This window comes from Myotis myotis, unplaced genomic scaffold (assembly GCF_014108235.1).
Source record: "Myotis myotis isolate mMyoMyo1 unplaced genomic scaffold, mMyoMyo1.p scaffold_m19_p_2, whole genome shotgun sequence".
NCBI classification, from domain to species: domain Eukaryota; kingdom Metazoa; phylum Chordata; class Mammalia; order Chiroptera; family Vespertilionidae; genus Myotis; species Myotis myotis.
The window spans coordinates 43,284,166-43,299,430 of NW_023416324.1; the positions used below are offsets into that span (position 1 = coordinate 43,284,166).

Genomic DNA, 15,265 nt, shown 5'->3' on the forward strand with positions numbered 1-15,265 from the left:
CCCAAGATTGAAAAATCTACTCCCAAAGGAGGGCAGTGAACAAAAAAAGAAAAAAGAAAAAGACTGTCCACTCCATTCTGGTAATCCATAGAGTTTATTAAAGGAACTTACATGGGAGGCGCATCTTGGGCAGTGGCATGAGGACACGGAACTGTTCTACCTTCCTCCCCCAGACTCTGCTTTATAGCTAAAAACAGTGAGTCTACGTGTTTGGGAAGGAATGTGTGTTTAATCTAAGGTGAGGGGGACCACCAGGTGCAGAGAAGGCTCTGGGGCCAGAGCCGGTGAGGAGGAAGATCGTGTCCAAGGTGGCACACTCCAGGGGCGAGCAGAGTTCTTGTGTAGGTTGCATGCCTGGGGGGGGGGGGGGGGGCAGGTCTGGGCATCACCCAGGGAGATGTGGATTAGCTTCAGGACAGAATCAGCTCTGTCCACACCTTGGGACTTCCATGTAGGAGGGGAAAATCTCTCTCACTTAGGTTATTGTTATTTTGGTTCTCAGTTCTTTGCAGTTGAACCTAATTCTAGTTAATCTATCTATACTAATTAAAGGGTAATATGCAAATGGTTGGGATGCCCTCACGCATAATGACCGATCAGCAGGCTGCGTGTGCAGCAGGCACAGATGGGCGGGAACTTGCAGCATTGGGGACTTGCGTCACGCCGTCACAATCCATCACCAGGAGGCCTGGGGCCCAGCGGAGGCCTCCACATAGCGAGGCCTGGGGGTCCCGTGGCTCCATGTGGCACAGAGGTGGGACCCCTGGCTCTGGCCCACCTTTTGGGGGCAATCTATCAAGCCCCGGATGGGTGGCCGGGGCCTACTTCTTTGGAGCAATGGATCACGGGGCTCCTGCTCTGTGATAGGGCACAGGCCAGGCTGGAGGACCCCTCCCAAGTGCATGAATTTTGTGCATTGGGCCACTAGTATATATCCTAAATAATAAAAAGCTAATATGCTAATTGACCTAATGGCAGAACGACCAGTTATGCACTGACCACAGGGGGCAGATGCTCAATGCATGAGCTGCCCCCTGGTGGTCATTGTGCTCCCAGGGGGAGTGCCAGTCAGCCAGAAGCTGGGCTCATGGTTAGCGAGTGCAGTGATGGTGGCGGGAGCCTCTTCCACCTCCTTGGCAGTGCTAAGGATGTCCAACTGACAGCTTCAGTCGGACAACCCCTAAGGGCTCCTGTGCGAGAGGGGACAGGCGAGGCTGAGGGACCTTCCCCCTCCCCTGAGTGCATGAATTTCATGCACCAGGTCTCTAGTATATATATAAAAGCCTAAGCAACCATTGTACTGGTAACTATGATGCTCACTGACCACCAGGGGGCAGACGCTCAATGCACAGGCATGGAAACATGGAACAGACTGACGAATCTCAGCTGGAAAGGGGGAGCAGGGAGCGGAGAGGGCAGGAAGAGATTCACCAAAGATCTTATATGCATACTAGAGGCCCAGTGCGTGGATTCCAGTACTGGTAGGGTCCCTTGGCCTGGCCTGTGGGGATTGGGCTAAAACTGGCAGTCTGACATCCCACAGGGGTCCCGGATTGCAAGAGGGCACAGGCCAGACTGAGGGACCCCACTGATGCACAAATACATGCATCGGGCTTCTAGTGTAAATATAAGAAAAATAAGTCAGTGTAACAGAATTACATTAAATAAAATAGAATTTGGAGCTAAAGTAAGTATTAAGAAAGAAGGGCAGTACCTAAAAATAAAAGAAACAATTTCTCCCCCCCAAAAAAATTTGAACTTAAATGTACTTATTAAAATAGTATCATAGAAGATGGCGGCATAGGTAAACACCAGAGATTGCTGCCTCACACAACCACTTCAAAAATACAACTAAAAGACGGAATGGACATCACCCAGAACCACAGGAAGGCTGGCTGAGGGGAAATTCTACAACTAGAAGGAAAGAGAAAAGCATACCGAGACTCAGAGGAGGTGCAGTGCAGAAAATACAAAGGTGCGGAGGTGAGTGCGGAGCGGGCTGGCGGCTGAGGGCACGGTTGTCTGTTTCAATCCAGAGGGAGTCTCAGGCTCTAAGCTCCAGATCCGGGTGAGTCTCTGGGGACCCAGACTCAAACGGGAGAAGCAGGATTGTCTGGCATCGGTCGGAACTCGAGGGCAGCTTTCTCTCTGAGGTTTGCAGCTGTTGCTAGGACTCTGAGAGGCAGAGCCTCTGGGGATGGGGCTGAGAGCAGCCATAACTACTTGCTCCACCTGCCCTGTTGATCCCCTGGGACCCACCTCGCCCAAGCCCTGCACAGAGGCATTTTCGGGATAGCCTTAGGCAAAGGCTAGATTAGCACCTCCCTAGAGGACAGAAGTTCTCCCACTGCAGACACAGCTGATTCTCACAGCCAGTTGGCCTGGAGGTCAAATCCCCCCCCAGTATTACCTACAACAATCAAGGTTTAACTACAACAAGAGGGCACACAAAGACCACAAGGGGGTGCACCAAGAAAGCATAAAAAATGCGGAGACAAAGAAACAGGACACAACTGACAGAAATGGAGGATATAGCGTTCAAAACCACACTTTTAAGGTCTCTCAAGAACTGTCTAGAAGCCGCTGATAAACTTAGTAAGGCCCTCGAAAAGACTGATCAGACTGCCAATAAATATAGTGAGATCCTCAAGAAATCTAATGAGACCCTCGATGTTGTGATAAAGAACCAACTAGCGCCCTAACTGGTTTGGCTCAGTGGATAGAGCATCGGCCTGCGGACTGAAAGGTCCTAGGTTCGATTCCGGTCAAGGGCATGTACCTTGGTTGCGGGCACATCCCCAGTAGGAGGTGTGCAGGAGGCAGCTGATCGATGTTTCTCTCCCATCAATGTTTCTAACTCTCTATCCCTCTCCTTTCCTCTCTGTAAAAAAAAAAAAAAAAAAAAAAAAAAAAAAAAAAAAAAGAACCAACTAGAAATTAAGCATACACGGACTGAAATAAAGAATATTATACAGACTCCCAACAGCAGACCAGAGGAGCGCAAGAATCAAGTCAAAGATTTGAAATGCGAAGAAGCAAAAAACACCCAACCGGAAAAGCAAAATGAAAAAAGAATCCAAAAATACAAAGATAGTGTAAGGAGCGTCTGGGACAGCTTCAAGCATACCAACATCAGAATTATAAGGGTGCCAGAAGATGAAAGAGATCAAGATATTGAAAACCTATTTGAAGAAATAATGACAGAAAACTTCCCCCACCTGGTGAAAGAAATAGACTTACAAGTCCAGGAAGCACAGAGAACCCCAAACAAAAGGAATCCAAAGAGGACCACACCAAGACACATCATAATTAAAATGCCAAGAGCAAAAGACAAAGAGAATCTTAAAGGCAGCAAGAGAAAGAAACTCAGTTACCTACAAGGGAGTACCCATACGACTGTCAGCTGATTTCTCAACAGAAACTTTGCAGGCCAGAAGGGAGTGGCAAGAAATATTCAAAGTGATGAATACCAAGAACCTACAACCAAGACTACTTTACCCAGCAAAACTATCATTCAGAAGTGAAGGTCAGATAAAGAGCTTCACAGATAAGGAAAAGCTAAAGGAGTTCATCACCACCAAACTAGTATTATATGAAATGCTGAAAGGTATCCTTTAAGAAGAGGAAGAAGAAGAAAAAGGTCAAGATACAAATTATGAACAACAAATATTCATCTATCAACAAGTGAATCTAAGAATCAAGTGAATAAATAATCTGATGAACAGAATGAACTGGTGATTATAATAGAATCAGGGACATAGAAAAGGAATGGACCGACTATTCTTGGGGGGAAAGGGGTGTGGGAGATGCGGGAAGAGACTGGACAAAAATCATGCACCTATGGATGAGGACAGTGGGTGGGGTGTGAGGGCGGAGAGTGGGGTGGGAACTGAGAGGAGGGGAGTTATGGGGGGGAAAAAGAGGAACAATTGTAATAATCTGAACAATAAAGATTTAATTTAAAAAAATAAAATAAAATAAAATAGTATCATATATATGTGTGTGTATATATATGTACACACATATATATATTAGACCAATTTTAGGGTCACAGGAAAGTTGAATGGAAAATACACAGTTTTCCCACATATCTCCTGCCCCCCCCCCCCACACACACATGATCTCCCCCATTATCAACATCCCCCACCAAAGTGGTACATTTGTTCCAATCAATGAACCTACATTGACACAGCATTATCACCCAGAGTCCACAGTGTCCATTAGTGTTCATTCCTGGTCTTGTATATTCCATGGGTTTGGAAAAATGTATAACGATGTGTATCCCCCACTGTAGTACCCTAAGCATCCTCTGTACTCTGCTGATTCATCTTTCCCTCCCTGCTAACCTCTGATAACCACTGATCTTTTTACTGTCTCCATAGCTTTACCTTCTCCAAAATGTCATACAATTGAAATCATACCATATGTAGCCTTTCCATATTGGCTTCTTTCACTTAGTAATGTGCATTTAAGTTTTCTGCATGTCTTTTCATGTTTTGATAGCTTATTTATTTTCATGATGAATAATATTCCCTTCTCTGGATGTACCACACTTTATCCATTTACCTACTGAAGGACATCTGATTGTTTTGAATTTTGGCAATTATGAATAAAGCTGCTATAAATAAGCTCTTATAATTTTTTCAGAGACAAGAAAAAAAGAAAAGCTACTTAACTCATTTTATGAGAATAGTGTAATTTGGATAACCAAATACAAAAATAAAATTATACAAGCATTTGAGATCTTATTTCCTGGCAATTGTGATCAGTTTGGCTAAAATAAGCTAAAACTCACCCTCGCCAGTGTGGCTCAGTTGGTTGGAGCATCACCCCTTGCAAGAAAGGTTATGGGTTCAATTCCTGGTCAGGGCACATACCCAGGTTGTGGGTTTGATTCCTCACTGGAGTACATATGGGAGGCAACCAATCAATGTTTCTCTCTCACATCTCTTTCTCTCTCTCTCTCTCTAAAAATCAATAAAAACATATTCTTGAGTTAGGATTAACATAAAATAAAACTCTTAAACAATAAATAAATAAAATAAAATTATATCTCAATGTCTCTTATAAATTAAAAAAGTAAATTACAATAATTTTAAATCAAATTTAATACTATATTAAGAAAACAAACCAAAAAAACCAACAACATTATGACCAAGTAGGGCCTTTGGGGAACACCAGGTTGAGAGAGGTTGCCTAGTGTATAGTTAAGACAGAAGGTTTTGGAGCCAGTATGTCTGATATTTCCTAGCTGTGTGACCATGGGCAATTTGCCTAACCTCTCTGTGCCTTAGTTTTCTCACTTCTAACAGAGATATAATTATAGTTCCTATCTCATAGGATTATTGTGTAGATTAAATGAGTGAAATAAGTCAAGAACTTAGAAAAGAGCCTCAATTAGTTCTCATCTCATCAAACACAGTGGACAGAGAGGCCACTAAAGAAAGATGAGATACAAGACTGACATCAGCAAAGATGCTGGCCAAGGATGACAAGACAGAAACCTCCTTGGGGGACAAAGGATGCCACTCTGGGATGGGAAGAACCCAGAATTAACTGAGTTTTGAACCTAAGGTGACAAAGAAATTACTGAATTGGACTGAATTTCCTTGAATAGGAGCAATCAGGTTTTTGCATCAGGCAGAATTGGGGCTCAGAGTCAGAAATGAACTGAGTGATAGAAAGTACAGTCCATTTTAGCACTCCAAGTCAGGCTGTGAACACAAGCAGAACATTGTGCAAAATAAAAATGTAAAGTCCCTTGTTCAAAGAGCAGGAATCATGTGCTATTAAAGGTACTAAAAATGTAATGCTTTTTCCTTTCTTTCAAGATCTCTTTTTTAATTTGCTATTTACTATTGTTCTGAGCAAAGAAAATTTTAAAAACTTAAATGATTAGTCTGAATGACCATTCATCTTTATATTGTGCAGTGGCAGTCCTAAATGCAAATTTAGAAACACTGAATTCATACGTTGAACCATTGGAATTACCCAATCCATATTTCATAGCTCATACAGGAATATGTGTTTTGTTCTTACCCGAACAGTGGGGACACTGCACAAAACTAAAATGGCTTTATTTCATTTCATGAGGCACACACGTCCTACCAGCACTCTTTCTTCTCCTTCGCCTTAATGATTAGTAAGGAAGCACTGAAAGGAAAGGAGCTATGGATTGGCCTCTTTCCCTTTCCTTCTGCAACACAGCAGCATTCACATCACACCTTGCACTCACCCTGAGCCCTTGCTGAAGACCCACGTGTCATGGGCCCATCAGAAGCCAGGGGAGAGAATGTTATAAGGAGGTTCAGTGTGGGAAGAAAACGTGGAGGCTACTCATGACCTTAGAGCAGTGATTTTCAACCTTTTTCATCTCCTGGCACACATGAACTAATTACTAAAATTCTACAGCACACCGTAAAATATATATTTTGCTGATCTGACAAAAAATATAGGTTTAATTTATTTTATTTTTTGTTAATCCTCACCAGAGGATATTTTTTCCATTGCTTCAGAGAGAATTGGAAGGAGGGAAGGAGGGGGAAAGAGACAGAAGAAAGAGAGAGAGATTGATGTGAGAGAGATACATCAATTGGTTGCCTCCTGCATGCACCCTGACCCTAATTAGTTAACTGGCCATGCAACCCACGACTCTTCAGCACACGGGCCAACACTCTATCCACCCCCAGCCGAGGCAATATAGGTATAATTTTGACTCATTCACACCAGACAGCTATTGTTGTGTTGACTATTGTTGTTTTTTATTTAACAATCTAAGGAAAAGAGGTTAGTGTCCCTGACTAAGTATCAGGTATTGCTTATTTTTAAAATTCTTGTGGCGCACTGGTTAAAAATGAAAACTGTTTTGATGGAATAACGGGGTGGAATCCACATTGAAGACAGTAGAATTGTGAGTGGGAAGTGAGGACATAGGGATAGTACGTGTTACAGGGAGTTTGGTTGTAAAGGATAGGGAAAGGCAGCATCTAAAGGGGCATGTGTGGTTTTGAGGAAGGATCTGTTTTTAACTGGCAAGCTCCTTCCTACCTCCTAGGGTTGTTGCAATGATTAAATGACATCATGCATACGAAGGGTTAAGCCTAGTGCCTGGTACATAGTTAGCAGTCAACAAACATTAGCTTTAAAAACAGAGTGAAGTAGTGTTAGCATCTCCATTTCATATAACTGTAGGTGTGCCTAACTCCAGACTTCCAAGCACTCCAATTAATGACTTCACAGCCTGCTCAATTGCCACTCAAGCAGATTGCCCTTCTGTTAAGCAGATTATTGATTAAACCCTCAGGCAAAGAAACTTACGGAAGTGTTTAAAGTACTAACAGAAGCTGGATAAAGTATTTTTAATACAGTACTTATTTTTTTATCCTTATAACAATTACATACTCTGCCCTCAGCACACATGATGAATACAGGGAACCACCCTTTTCCATCAAGTCAGTATCTGGGAAAACCAGCAGGCTTAAAGACCAGTCAACACTAAGATGTGAGCGCCACCTGCTGCTGAGAAACTTAAAAGCACGCGCAGATAGTCTTAATGTCTGTTTTGTTGTTTTTAAATTGATTTTTAGAGAGAGAGGAAGGGAGAGGGATAGATAGAAACATTGATCGGTTGCCTTCTGCACACCCCCTACTGGGGATCGAGCCCGCAGCCCAGGCACGTGCCCTAACTGGGAATCGAACTGGTGACCTCTTGGTTCAGGTCTTAAATTAGTTCAAGGTGTTACTTATTCCAGAGATCCTTCCTAGGGATGAAACTTAGATGATACTTATTTTAGTTATCTAGTTAAAAGTTAAAACTTGAGTTTTTTCCATCCCTTTCTGGAGTCCAATATGTCAAAATGAGGACGTGGTGGGTCCTCCGGGGCGAAATGCCGATTTCCTGGGTCTTCCGGTAGGAGCCGTGATCAACTGTGCTGTCAACACAGGAACCAAAAATCTGTATATTATCTCTGTGAAGGAGATCAAGGGACGATGCAACAGACTTCCTGATGCCGGTGTAAGTGACATGGTGATGGCCACAGACAGAAAAGGCAAACCAGAGCTCAGAAAGAAGGTACATCAGTGTTGGTAATTCGATAAGGAAAGCCATGCCGGAGAAAAGATGGCGTGTTTCTTTATTTTGAAGATAATGCGGGGGTCATAGTAAACAATAAAGGCGAAATGAAAGGTTCTGCCATCACAGGACCAGTTGCAAAGGAGTGTGCAGATTTTTGGCCCGGGATTGCATCCACTGTTGGCAGCATTGCATGATTCTCTGGTGTATTTGTAAAGGAAAAACCCATTAAAAATTATTGACACTCAAAAAAAAAAAGTTAAAACTTGGAAAGTTCCCTTTAACTAGCAGTTAATTAGTTAACTGGGCAAATATTTGTGCACTGTCCCCGTTTTAACCCAGGTATGTGCCCTTGACTGGAATCGAACCCAGGACTCTTCAGTCGGCAGGCTGATACTCTATCTACTGAGCCAAACTGGTTAGGGCAGAAGTTTTAAGTTTTAAAATTTGAATTAGCCCTAGCCAGTTTGGCTCAGTGGATAGAGCGTCAGCCTGCGGACTGAAGGGTCCCAGGTTCCATTCTAGTCAAGGGCATGTACCTCAGTTGCAGGCTCCTCCCCTGCCAGGCCCTGGTTGGGGCGTATGCAGGAGGCAACCAATTGATGTGTTTTTCTCACATTGATGTTTCTCTCTGTCTTACCCTCTCTCTTCCACTCTCTCTAAAAGTCAATGGAAAAAATAACTTCAGGTAAGGATTAAAAACAAACAAACAAAATTGAATTAAATTACATTAACATTAAGTAGTTTGAGTAATTGGCATTTTTTTTTACACTTTTAAATACTCAACCAAAGCTATTTTTCTATTGATTTTAGAGTGGGAGAGAAAGAGAAAGACAGAGAGAAACATCATTGTGTTCCGCGTGCACCTCCGTTCCTTGAAACACATTGATTAATTGCCTCCTGCATGAGCCCCTACCAGGGCCTAGGCCGGGGAGGAACCTGCAATCGAGGTACATGCCCTTGACCGGAATCGAACCCTGGACCCTTCAGTCAGCAGGCCTACGCTCTACCCACTGGGCCAAACCTGCTAAGGCAGTAATTGACATTTCTAAGACTAGCTTGGTGAGCTTGCATTTATGAACTAGAACATACAACTTCAATTTCACCTTCATTGATCACTTTCTTTATGCCAGGCACTCGACATGGGAGATACAGAGTTTAACAAAATTATCCCAATAGAGAGCAACAATAGAAAAATATATTTAAATGTTAAGTTCTAAAATGGAAGTATATCTAAAATCAGAAAAGAGATGACAGAGCAGTTAGTTCAGTGTGAGATTCTGCAGAGGTGACCTCTGAACCACATACAGCATGACAGAACAGGTAGAAACTTATTCAGTTGTCCATTTGCTTTTTTTTTCTTCCAAATTATAAGAGAAAGTTTATTTAGAAAGTTACAAATGTAGAAGTCCTAGCTAGAGCAATTAGTCAGGAAAAAGAAAGAAAAGACATCTAAATTAGAAATGAAGCAATACTGGCAATATTTGCAGATGACATGATTCTATATATATAGAAAACCCTAAACACTGTATCAAAAATCTGTTGGAAATAGAAACAAATACAGTAAAGTTGCAAGACACAAAATCAATAAACAAAAATCTGTTACATTCCAACAGAATATGAAATAGCAGAAAAAAATGAAGAAGACAATCCCATTTACAATCACACCAAAAAGAATAAAATGCTTAGCAATAAACTTAACACAGGAGGTGAAGGACATGTACACTGAAAATGACATGACATTGTTGAAAGAAATGGAAGACATAAAGAAATGGAAGACATAATTCATATTCATGAATTAGAAGAATTAATAATGTTCCAATGGCCCAATTAGCTAAAGCAATGTAAAGATTAAATGCAAAAGAGAAACCAAGATGGCAGCATAGGTAAACAATTGAAATTGCTGCCTCGCACCACCACTTCAAAAATACAACTAAAAGACAAAACGGACATCATCCAGAACCACAGGAAGGCTGGCTGAGTGGAAATTCTACAACTAGAAGGAAAGAGAAAAGCACACTGAGACTCAGAGGAGGTGCGGAAGTAAAGTGCAGAGGTACGGAGGTGCACGCGGAAAGGGCTGGCAACTGAGGACGCAGTTGTCTTTTTCAATCGGGAGGGAGACACATGCTTCCGCTCTGAACTCCAGTTCCAGGCGAATCTCTGGGGACCCAGACTCATATGGGGAGAAACTGGACTGTCTGGCATCGGGCAGAACTCGAGGGCGGCTTTCTATCAGAGGTGCTTGTAGCGATTACCATGGGACACTGAGACCCTGGAACTCTTAGGGCAGGACTGAGGATCATCCATAGCTTTTTGCTCTGCCCTGTTGATTCCCTGAGACCCCGCCCCACCCAAGCTGTGCACAGAGGCTTTTGCATTTGAATGACCTGGCCCTTTGCAAAATTACCTAAGAAACTGCAGCTGGGTCAGAGAGACCCAGAACATCCAAAAGAAGGCCCAAGGCCCCATAGTAGCTTGCATTGCTTCACAGCTGGGCCTCATCTAGGCACCTCCAAATCCCAAACAAAGAAGAGGAATCTGCAGATCTCTCCATAGCTCCTGCTGGATAGCCTCAGACAGAGGCTAAATTAGCACCTCCTTAGAGATCCAAGTGCCAGTGCACCCAGTGGTCAGAGTGGGACCTTCCAGATTACAACTCCTCAGATCCATAAAGGACACACTCTGGGGGCAGACTCAGTGAGCACCACAGTTCCACTGAAGCAAGTCTTGCCCCATAAGGGTGTCTTCAGCACAGAAGTTCTCCCACCGTAGACACAGCTGATTCTCACAGCCAATTAGCCTGGAAGTCAATTCCTTCCAGTGATACCAACAACAATCAAGGCTTAACTACAACAAGACTGTGCACACAGCCCACAAAGGGGCGGGCCAAGAGTGTCTACCTCAGGTATTTGGGGAGGCTTAGCCACTGGGCCCTATAGGACACCTAGCACACAAACCCACTCTATCAACACAGGGAAGCAGCCAAAATGCAGAGACAAAGAAACAGGTCACAAATGACAGAAATGGAGGAAAGTAAACTACTGGATATAGAGTTCAAAAGCACGGTTATAAGGTTTTTCAAGAATTTTCTAGAAACTGCAGATAAATTAAGTGAGACCCTCAAGGATATGAAAAAGGACCAACTAGAAATTAAGCATACACTAACTGAAATAAAGAATAATATACAGAGAACCAACAGCAGACTAGAGGATTGCAAGAATCAAGTCAAAGATTTGAAATACAAAGAAGCAAAAAACACCCAACTGGAAAAGCAAAAAGAAAAAAGAATCCAAAAATATGAAGATAGCCCTAACCGGTTTGGCTCAGTGGATAGAGCGTCAGCCTGCGGACTGAAGGGTCTCAGGTTCGATTCCAGTCAAGGGCATGTACCTCAGTTGCAGGTACATCCTCAGTAGGGGGCGTGCAGGAGGCAGCTGGTCAATGTTTCTCTCTCATCGATGTTTCTAATTCTCTATCCCTTTCCCTTCCTCTCTGTGAAAAATCAATAAAATATATTTAAAAAACAAAACAAAAACAAAAATATGAAGATAATGTAAGGAGCCTCTGGACAACTTCAAGCATACCAACATCCGAATTATGGGGGTGCCAGAAGAAGAGAGAGAGCAAGATATTGAAAACCTATTTGAAGAAATAATGACAGAAAACTTCCCCTACCTGGTGGAAGAAATTGACTTACAAGTCCAGGAAGTGCAGAGAACCCCAAACAAAAGGAATCCAAAGAGGACCACACCAAGACACATCATAATTAAAATGCCAAGAGCAAAAGACAAAGAGAGAATCTTAAAAGCAGCAAGAGAAAGAAACTCAGTTACCTACAAGGGAATACCCATATGACTGTCAGCTGATTTCTCAACAGAAACTTTGCAGGCCAGAAGGGAGTGGCAAGAAATATTCAAAGTGATGAATACCAAGAACCTACAACCAAGATTACTTTATCCAGCAAAGCTATCATTCAGAATTGAAGGTCAGATAAAGAGCTTCACAGATAAGGAAAAGCTAAAGGAGTTCATCACCACCAAACCAGTATTATATGAAATGCTGAAAGGTAGCCTTTAAGAAGAGGAAGAAAAAGAAAAAGGTAAAGATACAAATTATGAACAACAAATATGCATCTATCAACAAGTGAATCTAAGAATCAAGTGAATAAGTAATCTGATGAACAGAATGAACTGGGGATTATAATAGAATCAGGGACATAGAAAGGGAATGGACTCACTATTCTTGGTGGGGAAAGGGGTGTGGGAGATGTGGGAAGAGACTGGACAAAAATTGTGCACCTAGGGATGAGGACAGTGGGGGGGTAAGGGCAGAGGGTGGGGTGGGAACTGGGTGGAGGGGAGCTATGGGGGGAAAAAAAGAGGAACAAATGTAATAATCTGAACAAGAAAGATTTACTAAAATAAAAAAATAAAAATAAATAAATAAAAACAAAAAATAAATAAATTGCTTGGAAAAGGAAATTAGTCTTATACTTACTTAAAACAAATTAAGGGTGTAAAAAGCCATGAATCCATAATGATATTCAAAAGAAAAGAATAGGAATTCCTTTTCTCTTCAAATACTCAGTACTTTATTAATGTTTATTGAGAAAGAAGAGAAAAATATTTTATTCAGAGAAGAAAAATGATTGTTGAAGTTTAGTTGTAGGTCTCTTTTCAGGATCGGTGAAACACACAAAGAATAAGAGAATGATAATGGTATGTGAAAGGCAAGACTCACTTCCCGTGAAACATAAATAAGCTCTAAATAGGCTCTTGAGACTTCCTGCTGCCCCCTCAGCACCCACACTTACCGGACATTCATCTATTAAATTGACACCAAGCATTAAGGAAGTGGGGCAAGGCATTCCTTTCAGAGGCATGGAGGTCCTCCCACCTGACCCTCGGGCATGAGATGGTGAAAAAGAAGGCAATGGATTTTACCTCTTAAACAGACTTTAATTTGTGGAAATAATCTTTAAATGTAAATACTGGATAGTGGTCTTGAGGTTGGTTGCCTTTTGTGGTTGCTAAAGATGCTGAATGCACGCCACAGGTTCACATACTGAGCCTGTCTTCTTTAAATTGCACCCAGAAGGGGGTGAGGAGGTTGGAAGAATTGTCACCAATCCCAAATAATCCTACTCCTGTCGAGCCTCTTTGTGCTGACCTTTCCCAGGGGATGAAATCAGAAAACGATTCATTTACAGTATTTTTTGTTTAAAAAGTTTTTTTGCTACTTTCAAAGTAATACGTATACATGGTTGAAAGAGTTAAATGCTTGCAACAAGACTTCTTGTTCCCTCGGGCAACCACTTTCAACCTTTTTTAAAAATAATTCTTTATTGTTCAACTTTTTAAAATATATATATTTTATTTATCTCAGAGAGGAAAGGAGAGGGAGAGAGAGATAGAAACATCAATAATGAGAGAGAATCATTGATCAGCTGCCTCTTGCATGCTCCACACTGGGGATCGAGCCCGCAACCCAGGCATGTGCCCTGACCAGGAATCGAACCATGACCTCCTGGTTCATAGGTCATCGCTCAACCACTGGGACATGCCAGCTGGGCTCACTTTCAACTTTTAGCTGATTCTTTGATATTTATGTCCACATATCTAAATAACATGTTCATATTTCTACTTCTCGATTTTTTTCAGTTAGCCATTATCTATTGACTTTCCAATCCTATATAATAAAAGTCTAATATGCAAATTGACTGAACAGTGGAATGACCGGTTGCTATGATGCACACTGACCACCAGGGGGCAGATGCTCAATGCTGGAGCTGCTCCCTGGTGGTCAGTATGCTCCCACAGGGCGAGTGCCACTCAGCCAGAAGCTGAGCTCACAGCTGGCGAGCGCAGCAATGGTGGTGGGGAGCAGGCCTAAGCCAGCAGGCGGACATCCCCCAAGGAGTCCCAGACTGCAAGAGGGCTCAGGCCGGGCTGAGGGACCCCCGTCCCGTGCACAAATGTTGTGCACCAGGCCTCTAGTATGGAATAGAAGGAGTTAGCTTTCTTGTGCACACTCCTGTGCACTTCTACCAGGCATAGACACTTTTAGTTCCTTAATTGCCCTGACACAATCCTATCTAATAAAAGAGAAACATGCAAATTGACCATAACCCCGACACCCTTCCCATCGGCTAATCAGCAGGATATATGCAAATTAACTGCCAAACAAGATGGCGGCCAGCAGCCAGGCACCTGAAGCGAACAGGAGGCTTGCTTGCTCCAGTGATGGAGGAAGCCAAGGTTCCTGCCTGCCGCTGCTGGCCTCTGAGCTGCACTCTAAGAAACATTGTTACAATCATAGAAGGTAAACATTCCCCAGAAACCTGCTTTCAGCCAGCCGGACTTCAGCCAGCAGGATCGCAACAGTGTTTCAATTATAGAATCCAAACAAACCCAGATCCCTGCTTTCAGCAGCTGAGGTCTCAGAGCTGGAGCCGAGCCTCAGAGCTAAAGCCGGCTCTCAGATCCAGTGACAGCCATAGCAGGTAAATATATCCCAGAACAAAAAAAAAAAAAGAAAAAAAGGAGAGGTTGGGAGCCTCAGTTGCCCACCAGCCTGAAAACAGCCATCATCCCCTCACCCAGGCTGGCCAGGCACCCCAGTGGGGACCCCCACCCTGAAGCAACAAGATGGCAGCTAATTTGTATACTGAAGGCAGGCGGCAGCAGGAAAGGCTGTCTGCGGTCCGGGACCCGGATCTGTGACCCTGCTGGGCCAGGGGCAGTGCTTGAGGCTGTCCACGGTCCGGGACCGGATCTGTGACTCTGCTGGGTGGGGGCAGTGCTTGAGGCTGTCTGTGGTCTGGGACCCAGATCTGTGACCCTGCCGGGTTGGGGGTAGTGCTTGAGGCTGTCGGCGGTCTGGGACCCGGATCCATGACCTGGCGGGTGGGGGTCAGCGCTTGAGGCTGTCCGCAGTCCTGGGACCTGGATCCATGACCCTGCTGGGCAGGGGGCAGTGCTTGAGGCTGTCCACGAGACCAAGACATGGATCTGTGAGCCTGCTGGGCGGAGGGCAGCGCTTGAGACTGTCCGCGGTCCCAGGACCCGGATCTGTGACCCTTCCTGGTGGGGCAGCAGCTTGCACAGGGGCGGATCGGCCGGGGTTGGGCAGGGCAGGACACCTGGCTTCCGCCCAGCCCCAGTCACTCTGGGCAGGTGAGCAGCGCACAGA

General features: G+C 43.6%; 1 pseudogene; it reads left to right on the plus strand.

The window, feature by feature from the left end:
- Positions 1 to 7,848: 7,848 nt before the first annotated feature.
- On the plus strand, positions 7,849 to 8,293 carry LOC118677654 (annotated as a pseudogene).
- Positions 8,294 to 15,265: the final 6,972 nt, after the last annotated feature.